Source organism: Anabrus simplex, chromosome 1, assembly GCF_040414725.1.
Source record: "Anabrus simplex isolate iqAnaSimp1 chromosome 1, ASM4041472v1, whole genome shotgun sequence".
Taxonomy (NCBI): Eukaryota; Metazoa; Arthropoda; class Insecta; order Orthoptera; family Tettigoniidae; genus Anabrus; species Anabrus simplex.
In genome coordinates, this window is record NC_090265.1 from 656182579 (window position 1) to 656194969 (window position 12391).

The window sequence follows — 12391 nt, forward strand, 5'->3', positions numbered from 1 at the left end:
CAGAGGCAGAATGTTTATATTTATTCCAAAACATTTAAAATCTTTTCAAAGCATTTTGTTAATGACTCACTCACAATTATAAACGTGAACAGTTCTCCAAATGTTGTTGGCCGCAACTCCAACATGAAGTTCTTCCTCGACGGAATAAAGCATATGTTGTTTGATATTAATGTTCGTGAAATACGAAAAAGCATGTGTGAAGGATTTCGGCAACATGTTTAAAGCTTACTGTAAAATTACAAGAAAATCTAGTTTCTTTTCTTTTACCGATAACCAAGGAATATCGTAAGATTGTTAATTGATTTGACCTTCCAGTTGGTCGTAAATCAGTGGCATAATATCTTCATGCTTATATCTACATCTGAGACAAGAGGGAGAAACATTTTAACTCTACTTTTTATGCATTTCTGCGGAACAGTTAAAATTAAGTCGCAAAACCCCTGCTGGGAATCGCTAATCTAAGCTTTGTAACTTCTTAGTTGACATTTCGACACTGGCTAGTGGTTATTGGTGGAATCAGATATCCAACCCAACCGCAGCAGCCATTCGTATCGATGAAGAATCGCTGGTCCAAGTTCAACGGCGTGTATAATTGTATTTTTATGCTTCCTTTGTTTTTTTCTGTTTTTTTGCTAGTGGCTTTACGTCGCACCGAAGCAGAAAGGTGTTATGGCGACGATTGAATAGGAAAGGCCTAGGAGTTGGAAGAAAGCGGCCGTGGTCTTAATTAAGGTAGAGCCCCAGCATTTGCCTGGTGTGAAAATGGGAAACCACGGAAAACCATCTTCAGGGTTTCCGACAGTGGGATTCGAACCCACTATCTCCCGGATGCAAGCTCACAGCCGCGCACTACTAACCGCACGGCCAACTCGCTCGGTGGCTTTTCCTTTTTTACGTTTCATATACGTACAGTATATTGCAGGTAAGAATAATTGTAATGATTCAAAATTTGGATACGAAAATGAAAGAATCCGGTAGGAAATGAAATATATTCATGAATACCCATACAGAAGCCAACATTAAACGTTAAAGTATATTGTTACGTGCTAACCGCATTTCCATACACTATCAAGATTAATAAACTGCTATTATCAGTTACAGAAAACGATAATAATGTTATTGTCTTTTTGTTCGCACTAACTACTTTTGATGGTTTTCGGAGACGCCGAGGTGCCAGAATTTAGTCCTGCAGGAGTTCTTTTAGGAGCTAGTTAATCTACTTACAGGAGGCTGACGTATTTGAGCACCTTCAAATACCACCGGACTGAGCCTTTTTTTTTTTTTTTTTTTTTTTTTGCTAGGGGCTTTACGTCGCACCGACACAGATAGGTCTTATGGCGACGACCGGACTGAGCCAGGATCGAACCCACCTAGTTGCGGTCAGAAGGCCAGCGTTCAACCGTCTGAGCCAATCAGCGCGGAAAAATAAAGTGATAATTTTACAACATTAATGACATGTTGGCGTTTTTTCATTGCTATATCCAGCCTTTGAACCATTACTATGCTTACGTAAAATATACTTAGAAATTAAAAAAGCAGTAATGAAAGTTGGCTGCCAAGTCACTTGTTAAATTCACTACGAGGTTAGGTTGTCTCCCTGAACGTGAATTGCTTGATGAAACGTGGCTCAATTCAAGCCATACCCTGTAAAATGCCTGGGCAGACTATTCTAATGGCGTATTTATCGAAAACAGGGATTGCTCTGTAACATGCCGCTGAAGCAAACAGTTTCGTATCCGAATTTGTGTATGATTGCAGCTCCAAACGAACAGAAGATTACCACGAGAAGGTATGGAAATGATATGAATTCTCATTTCTCATTAATGAGTAATCTGCCTAACATTTGTGTAATAATACTGCACAAAGCTTTCTGTCATATCATCATTTACGATAAGTTTCCACCAATGGCAATAAAGAAATCGGTTGTTTTTGAGTGTGGCGCTGAACAATGGAAGTGTAACCGTGAATGCCGTAGAAAATTTAATTACCTCTTTACTAGCCTACCATAATATTTTCTTCAAAATACGGGTCACTTACTCTCAAAGTTTTTTATGGAATGAGAAGTGTATTAAGTAAAATTTAAAAAAATTGTGTTTACAAAATAAGACGGATGGACTGCATTGTTTTACACTTTATGTTTTGTACGTCCGGGTATGGTTCACATTTCACTTTTGAAGGTGGTGACGTGTAACTAGTGTCTTGTTCCACCGTTCGGTAGCGGCACACCTACACGGGCCAACGATTGCACTCGCCATAGCCATTTCATAACAACACTGTCAGCGTAGGAGCAGACAACGTGGAAAGCAACCATCAGGGACAGCGCTATACGACTTGGTTCCTTTGGAAAAGAAGCGTGAACACTGCAGAAATTAATCGACGCTTGGTGGCAGTTTTGGAGAACATGCACCGTCACGGAAAATAGTTTACAACTGGGTTTTTCATGCAACATTTGTCTATTAACTTACCCAATGTTTTAGTAAACAAGAACAAAGTCACTTTTAAGGATGTTGTAATATCTGTTGAACCCATTTTGTGCTTCTTGGTAGTCTTGTGATACGATGTGCGGTGAAAAATATACCACGGCTAATATTGTACAAAAAATGTTTTACAATCTATTTTCGTGCTGTTTAAGAAAGGATACTGCTCCTTATTTATAAATAAATGCATACTTGCATTTAGGCATGCTATTAATGCTATTAATGAATCAAACCAAAATATAAATTGTTAAAACCCTAATTAACATGTGACTGTTTGTTCATTATTTATTAAATAATGTGCTTTACGTCGCACCGACACAGATAGGTCTTATGGCGATGATGGGATAGGAAAGTTTTATGAGTTTGAGTTTATGAGTGGAAATGAAATGGCCTTGGCCTTAATTAAGGTACAACACCATATTTTGACAGGTGTTAAAATGGGAAACCACGGGAAACCATCTTCAGGGCTGCCGACATTGCGGGGCTTACTTTACATGGCTGTACTCAGACTATGTCTGTCCGACCATACATTCACCAGCATTTGAAATCATGACAACTTATTTTACTTACAACTAATCAATTAGGTTTCTGTGGCTACAATAACCATATAACTAATTTATTTGACCATAGTATATAAGGCAGAATTAAACAAATGATAATTTACTGCTTTTAATTGCTATAAATCTATCTATTCTGCTGCGAGCGTTTTACTGTTATTGTTTCCTGCATTGCTTCTGTAAGTGCAATACATTTGACATGCTCCTATTTTCAGCCGGTAGGTAATTCTAGGTGTGGCTTGAGGAGACAGCAAATGACTTCCTATTGTCAGCTGATCGGTGAATGGATATACTTGGCAAAGAGCCAAATAATGTCGTGTATGGGCTTGTAGAAGTAGACAGGTAATGAAACTGAGAGACAAGGTATATTGGTGAGTTTAGGGTGAGTTTGTGGTGTAAGGTGGTGTCAGAAAAAAGAATCCGTCGCTCTTTAAACGTAATCATTCACATTCAGAGAACACTTGGATAAGTGAGCCAACAGTGGCACATCAAGGTTAAATAAAATACATGCATTATGGGATCATTGAAGTTTGTTAGGAAGTGATGTGCTATGGTGTTTTATAAAATACGTCACAATTATCACGGAAAGGCAATATAAGCCTTTGTACTAGTAATTTTCTTAATTTTAATGGGAAGAATTATCTGAGATTTTGTTCATATTCTGTAAGGAATAAAACACTCACTGACATTTATTTAAAATATGCTTATGCCAACTAAGACGTCCCACACGAATTCCTCGGTTTTGGATATTTTCGTCAAATTACAGAGGTTTCATTTAGTATTACTGGTTGAATTGGGATTCCATTTAGCTGTGCGTGAGCTTCTTTGTGTTCCTGTCAGAATGCATTGTGATTTCAATACATTTACTCTAAATTCATGGTCATTATCCATTTACATACGCAACTCAAGTCTTCTTTCATGTCAGATTTGCAAGTAGTGAAGAAAGCCGACAGATTTGCAAAATATTTCCAAGGCATATATTCAAGAAAACCTCCAAATTACAGTATTTTTGAAACTAACGAAATTCTCTCATTGTAATGATTTTCTCTGGAACCACTTAATGAGGTTGAATATAAGCAAGCAATTCAGAAGTTCAAGCCAAAGAAATCCGGTGCACCACATGGTCTTAATTATTAGTCGACAATAATTCCCAACCCTTTGGAAATTGAGTAGAGTTTGTCCCATCCTAATGTCTAGTGATTCTACTAAAGTAGAAAGGTTTAGAGATATTTCTGTAGTTTGTGCTCCGGCGGAAACATTTTAACATATGATTTTTTTAATCACACGAAAAACCATACATCAGTTGTCAGTATGGCTTTTGTCCGGGAAGATCTACTTCAACAAATCTGATTACTTTTGTTCAGATTATTGCGAAGACGATGGACGGAAATGCATCTGCTGATACTATACGTATGGATTTAGCAACAGTATTTGATAAACTTGATCCTGAGATTTTACTAGTGAAATTATAGAAATTTTGCCTCTCCTCTCAATTACTGAAGTTGATCTCATTTAACAAACTAGATGCAGTACATCGTACATCGTTCCAATACCCTTGCTTGGTCAGGTGTCCTGATACGATATATCACCGTTGCCACTGCGAAAACTACTATGTGATTATGTTCATGGAGAAATAATGGACCGCAGCACAAATATTATAAAGAGCGAGAATTCCTTGAGAAAATTTGCACAATATTGAACCATAGTTTATAGAACCTTACCAAACTATATATTTCACATGGTGGTTTTTGCAGGCGCAACGACGGTATATGAATTTCACAGCAACATTTGATATGCCTAATAGTGAAATTATTCCTTGTATTAATCATTAATAATTTATCGGGAGTTGTTAATCATTATCGATGTCTTTCATATGCTGATTATGTCAAATTATTTAAAGACGTGTCAAAAATAATAACCATTTACTTGAATTACAACTGGGTATTAATAACTGCTACCAGTGAAGCTTAGAAAGTAAGCTGCTCTTCAACTATAATAAATTATTATTTTAACATTTACGGCAAATTTACCATATTCAATTATCGAATACATGCATAACAGTTCAGAGAGTAAATGTCATAGAATACTGGGGTGCTTTAATGTTATAGCCTCTTTTTTAATATCGACAGGAAAAAATGAACAAAGCATATAGAACATAACAATTTATCATCATAAATTCGAAATAATTGAAAGACTCGTTAGAAGTGAACATTACTATGCCTGGTAATAAAAAGTATCCATATTAAAGAGTCATATGTAAGTAAACTTTTCAAAATAAGTGTATGATTTATCATATTTTTTCAATACCAGCGTTATTCATAAAATATTATAGAGGAGGTTAGTGGAGGAATATAAATACGAGGTCTTAAAATTGGCATTTTTTCATAAACGTGTTTTGTTACTGACAATGCAGAATTTCTGGGAAGCATAAAATTCAACGCCAATGTGTCCAGTCTGCGTGTGCGTCGAGTATTGTATTGTACACGTTCACACACATGGGCACAAAATCACACGCCTTTAACAAGAATGTGCGAGACTTATAATAGGTGAGCATTTTCAATTTTTTTAATACTTGTTTAACGTCGCACTATCACATCAAATGTTTCGGCGGCGGAAGGATGGGAAAGGGCTAGGATTAGGAAGGTGGCAGTCTGGTGTGAATGTGGGAAACGACGGAGAACCATCTTCAGGGCTGCCAACGGTGGGATTCGAACCCACTATATCCCGAGTGCAAGCTGACTATTGCGTGCTAACTCGCTCGGTGTTAGCATAATCTGGGAAGCTGGTAGACTTTGTTTAACCGTTAAAGAATCTTCTGGATTTCACTGATATCATATAGGCAGTTATATATTATTAGTATACACCATTATATGGTTACGGATTCTCTTTAGTACTCATAAGAGTTTACATTTTAATAACTAATCTGCATTGTAATTTTATATATCAGAAAAGTGACATTTTAAATTTTTCAATTGTTTCAGTTTTATATATTTTCTAGAGGTTAATTTGGATGTATTTCTTTTTATATATTTATATATTCCTATTTGAATGTGAAAAGATAAATTTTAATTTGAAATATGTTATAATTGGAACTGTGCTCTGTTACAGACAACAAAAATAAATAAATAAATAAATAAATAAATAAATAAATAAATAAATAAATAAATAAATAAATAAATAAATAAATAAATAAATAAATAAATAAATAAATAAATAAATAAATAAATAAATAATTATTTAATTACTTAATGGGTATGGCATGGAGGAATCGAGGATTTGTAGATGATATGGATACACGTGATAGTTGCTATACCTCAAAATAAAAACCGAAAATAGAAAAGATCTAAGCACGGACCCTGTAGTATTTAAGCCTAAACAGATCCCTACGAGGAAAAATTGTCATCTGCCAAAACGCACTGCTGCGATCTGAGAGATAGAAATACATCCACAATAGCGTATTATTCGAGAAACTGAATTTGTTCGGTTCGCTAGTTAAATGTCTGTCAGAACAGTCGAAGTCCTTATTGTGATGTAATAGAGTTAACACAGTTGCTTGCCCTTTATACAAAGCCGCACCAATCTCATTTGTAACTTCAAACAGTGCTGTTGTAGTACTGTGATATGTTTTGAAACCTTATTGATACTCAACAAGAAGGTTGCTGCAGTTCAAGTACGCTTTTACTGTACATGTCTGTGTACTATTTTCTCCAGACGTTGACAGGTACGGCAAAATTATTCATATACAGTAGATTGCTTTGTTCTATACAATGTGAGTGCGACAATAGATTCGAGCTTTTCGTGTTAAATTTCCCTTACAATGAACATTTGTTTTCCAAGCAAAACAATTTAAACATCAGTATTTATGAAGGAAATTTAGTTTAACATGAAATTCATTTTTAAAATGCATAACTCGTAAGCCTACTGAAAAATTATGGGTACATTAGAGACCTAAACCAAAAATGGGGGTGGTACCGTACTTTACTAGATGTATGCTGGGCTTGAAGTTATACACCAACAACTCGGATTTGATTATAGTGTCCCCTTTAGAGGTCGTAGCACCAAGCGAGTTTACCGAGCAGTTAGGGGTGTGCAGCTGTGAGCTTGCATCCGGTAGATAGTGGGTTCGAACCCCACTGTAGGCAGCCCTGAAGATGGTTTTCTGTGGTTACCCATTTTCACACCAGGCAGATACTGGGGGCTGTACCTTAATTAAAGCCACATCAACTTTCTTACCACTCCTAGCCCTTTCCCATCCCATCGTCGCTTACAGAGTTAAGTGTGTCAGTGCGACGTAAAGTAAAAAACATTCGTAATCTTCTTCGTACGTCAGCCATTAGCGGCGAGTAACTTATTTCCTTATTATCTTGTAAGCTTAACAATTTACATTTATAATTATAGTGTTGTATGTTTCTAGCTGATGCGCACAGTGTGTTTTCAGATTGTAAACTACATCTGCAGGGGTGGATGTGAAATCCAAAATTAAATTATAAGAACCATCAAAAAAGTGCAAAGATTGGATACTGTGTCTCTGCCATGAGACAGCCAGAGAAATAAAGAAGTGATCCGCATCATGATGTAAGATAAGACCGAAAGCAAGCAAAGTCACTGTGGAAGAAGGACTCCTTCATTGAAGATTCTGAAGGACTGGTATGGAGAATCGAATTATCTCCTCATCTGAGGTTGGTGTCGGGAAAGGCATCACAGAATAAATTGCATAAAATAGTTGATTTAATCAGAGATATTGAAAAAATGGAAGCCTCCGTAGTTCTGGCGCGTTTGGCTGTCCCCACTGGGTTCAGTGGTTCACATCCCGATCACTCATTGTGAGATTTGTGCTGGACAAAGCGGAGGCGGTACAGGTTTTACCCGGGTATTCCGGTTTTCCCTGTCATCTCTCATTCCAGTGACCACTCTCCAATATCGTTTCATTTCATCTGTCAGTCATTAACTGCCCCAGAGGAGTGCGACAGTCTTCAGCAGCCGGCACAATTCCTATTCTCGCCGCTAGATGGGACTTCATTCATTCATTCATTCATTCATTCATTCATTCATTCATTCATTCATTCATTCATGACCAAATGGAATGACTGAATACAGGCAGTGACTCTTCATCACCATTGAAAAGGCTAACGATACATATGAAACAACGATTTACCATTGCCGTGCACTAAACACTTCAGTATTAGCAGGTCGTCTAGGTAGCACTCGTTTTGGAATATCAAGACCAGTATGTTCCAACGAGTTTTTCTGAAGTACACTACTGCCGTCTACTACTACTGTTATTATTATTACTGACCCTTTATACATTACCTAGGATTGGTAATATTTATGGATTTATCTCTATTTTACTGGTGGATGCCCTTCCTGACGCCAACCCTATGTGGAGGTAAATATTCACTATTGCGTGTTTCTGTGTTTGATGGTAGTGTGTTGTGTTGTGTGTAAACGAAGATGTGCATTAAGTCGAACATAAACGCCCAAGTCCCGAGCTAGAGAAATTAACCAGGCTCGTTTGCCATCCCAAGCCCGGCCCGGAATCCAACCCAAGCCTGCTGATCAGAATGTCAATATATTGAGCATGTAACTAAAATGCCAGAAAAGTAAATTATTTTCCGGTTTGCGTTCAGGAGATAGTGGGTTCGAATCTCACTGTCGACAGCACATAATATCGTTTTCCGTCGTTCCCCGTTTTCACACCAAGCAAATGCTGCGGATGTACCTTAATTGAGGCCACGATCACTTCCTTCCCACTCCTAGCTCTGTCTCGTCCCATCGTCACCATAAGGCCTATCCGTCTCGTTGCGACATAAAGCAAATTATATTTTAAAAAATCGCATATTAAACGAGCGCTTAGAGGCATACTTTAAATATTCACTGATGTGACCTGTCTTGGTCAATGATTTCTTATTTCCCGCACGATATCTGTAAGGTACTACCGTTTGAGTGATTGTTCATCACACTCACACTAATGATTTCCTCTGTACCATTCAATCAGCAGGAGGTTCACACAAATTAATTGTAATTACAAGAAAAAAATGTTAGGCACAAATAGGTTAGAATGCAAACGTATTTAACCAAGGTGCAAGTGTCTTCTACCCGCACAACGGTTCTGAAGTGAGATTTGCATAAATATTAGCGATCTGAACAATCAGAACTCCTAAAATGTATGCAATTCACATACATCACTGTATAGCGGGTAGATGATATTTACGCCTTGTTCAAATAGCTTTGCACTCTAATGTATTAGTGACTAAAAACCTTCGCCTAGTAATTACAATTAGGTCTATAAATGGTATGTAAGAGAGAGTGCAGTCTGATAACATGTTTTCCTATTTTTCATTTTTGCTCCGGTTTTAACGTCGCGGGATATGAAAGGCGTAGAACTGAGGAAGTAGCATTCATGGTCTTAATTAATCTCTAGGTAGGATTTGTCCGATGTGGAAACGGGAAACCTCGGAAAGCCATCTCCAGGACTACCAAATTTGGAGTTGGAATCTAGACTCGCTGACCACACCGCGTTAATAACTCGAATGGTATTCTGCATCCGTTGCAGTATTGGTAATTAAATTATTATAACCTGGACCAATAAGAACAATTTCGTGTGGCTATTTCTAGCCTGGTACAGTCCTTGTGAGGCAGCCCATCCAACGAGGATGGGAGGCAACTGCCGTGCATGGCAAACTGCGTGTTGTTGTAGTCTAGGATAGTGTCGTGTGTGATACGTGAGTTGCATGGAAGTTGAGGACAGTAGAAACACCCAGTCCCGAGGCCAACGGAAGTAACCATTTAGGGTTAAATCTCCGCCCTATTATTATTATCATCATCATCATCATCATCATTATTATTATGATTATTATTATTTAATTACATTGTATGTTAATGTAATCGTAGATATTATATTACTGTACTCTGGAAGCAAAATGTTAATTTATATTGTGTATTATAACAGATATTTTATGAACAGAAGGATAGCGTAGTAGCATTGTAACTTTTTTCAGTATTTTTTCATTTATTCAATGTTGCAATATTTTTATTTTGTGTTATTTATGTATTTCACTAGTTAAGTGGACTTTGCCAGTTAAAATAAACCATATGTCCGTCTACTTATCTATCTATCTAGAATCAAACCCGCGGACCTCTGAAAAAAGAGCACTACGCAGGCCTTTCAGCCAAAGAGCCGGACACCTGGACCTATAACTGGAATAGTTAGTCCAGGGTTTGGAACAAGTTTCTATCTGAGTATTTTCCTGATGCGAATATGACATTCGAACATAGAACCTTCAAGCAGAGAAAATTCATGTTATCGTTGACATTCTTCAAGTTGGGAAGATAGAAGGAATTTAGTGTTACTTCTTGGCCACGACGTATGAATGAAAAGTGGCTGAGCTAAGCACGTCTATCGAGCAACTTTCTTCGCAAGACATCATTAATTATCGGTACGCGGCCCAATAAGTCGGCACGCCGTGCTGACATGGCCAAAGTAATTAAGTCTACCTAAGAGAGGGGAGGAGTGCGATCGAACACATTCATGCTGCAGCAGACGTCATTACATCAACGCTGGTATGAACTCTTGAGAGGTCTATACTAGACTCCCAGGTTCAGCTATTAACCATCCTCCTTCCGATCAACGATACTTCCCCTCTGCGTGGCGCATCTAATGAGTACACTAGTCTATCCGTACGCAGTCCTAAGCACACTTCAGATGGTACCTTAAATGATTTAAAGAGAGCACAGTTTTTCGCAAACGATAGAAGTTCAATTTAAAGGGGAAGTAGTTGATTTACGCAAATTATTGTTATTTTAATAAAATACAGAATATCACAATTACTAACTTTATTTCTGTAAAAGAAAATATGCCATATTATTACATTACTAAAACACATTTTCACATAGAAATGCAGTGACACTATCTACTAAATTTGTCTCTTCTTTGTTCTTCCAGACTTCTTACAACTATTGGGATCAGCACTATATGTATATGGAGCCCAGTTTTACGGCTGATCTTCCTGATCCTAACCCTGTGTGCAGAGATGTATTTACCATTGTATGTCTGCTGTAGTTTGCAATGTGACGTCCTGTAAGAAAATGATCTGTATTAAGACGAACAAAATTATCCAGTCCTCCGAACTACGAGAATTAACCACACGTGGTTAAAATTCTCCTCCCGGCTGCACTTCTCTTTGTTTCTGCTCTAAGTTAAAAACCTGGAAGGATCAGCTGTAGACCGCAGAAGCCCTAGCTGTCTCGAATGGCTGTATTGCAATGCACGCCGTTATATCTGTTATCCGACCTTTCTAGGTCAACTCGGCAAACTACAGCCTACCAGTATGTCGGCTATCGTCTTAATAGGAATAAACATGTGTCATTACCATGCCCACTGCTTGTTTATTGACACCATGATGCGTTCTATTTGTTGTTAATCCTGAAAAGAAATAAACACCAATTACAGATATCACTATGTGTTTGACTGATATTCTCTTTAACATTCTCTTCGTATTATTTGTGCGTCTCCTTGGTTGAATGGTATAAGGTGAGGCATCTGGTTCAGAGTGTCCCATGTCCTGTTCTTCGTCGGGTTGGGGATTTTAATTTTCTACTTAATTCATCAAACGTGGGGAATGAGGTTTGCATTTGTCCCAACACACTCCTCTTCAAATTCACACAATACGCCATACTACCAACCTCCGTCACGATTCTCCTGACCTTGTACTAGCCTCATCAAGGTGTCACAAGATGCCACATGTACAATGGGAGGCATAGGACGTGCTGCATTTAATGGTAGTAACCTGAACTATCTCCGTCCTACTGCTTATAGGAGAGGTGGAGAGATGTAAATCACTTTACGACAAATTTCAATCGGAAAATAACATTCTTCATTTGAAGAAGGGAAAACAGCTATTTAGGTCATTGTAGAGGCCAACCACTCATTTAGGTATTTTGAGATACAGCGAATTTCGTATATTCTATTTCATGAAAAGTGAAACGAATGTATATCTTGTAATTTGTTAACTAATTAGTTCAGAAGAAAAATAGGTTAAAACCTACAAATCTATATTATTATTATCATTAATAATAATAATAATAATAGTAATAATATATGTATGCTACATTCTGAGCATGAAACTACTGATTCTACTTTCGAAATTATTTTGTAACTGACACCAAGAGGCGAAGTTAAACACATGTAGATCGAGTCCATATGATGTTTTTGAAGCAGAATACATTTATAGTTTTGGAATCGTACTTGTGTCGATGAGAGTTACAAGAGATAAATTATGTTAAAAAACGCTTTTCTCTTTGTAAAAATAAAATGATCATAAATACATGTCCCCTTCATGGCCATCCTTCACCGGCTGC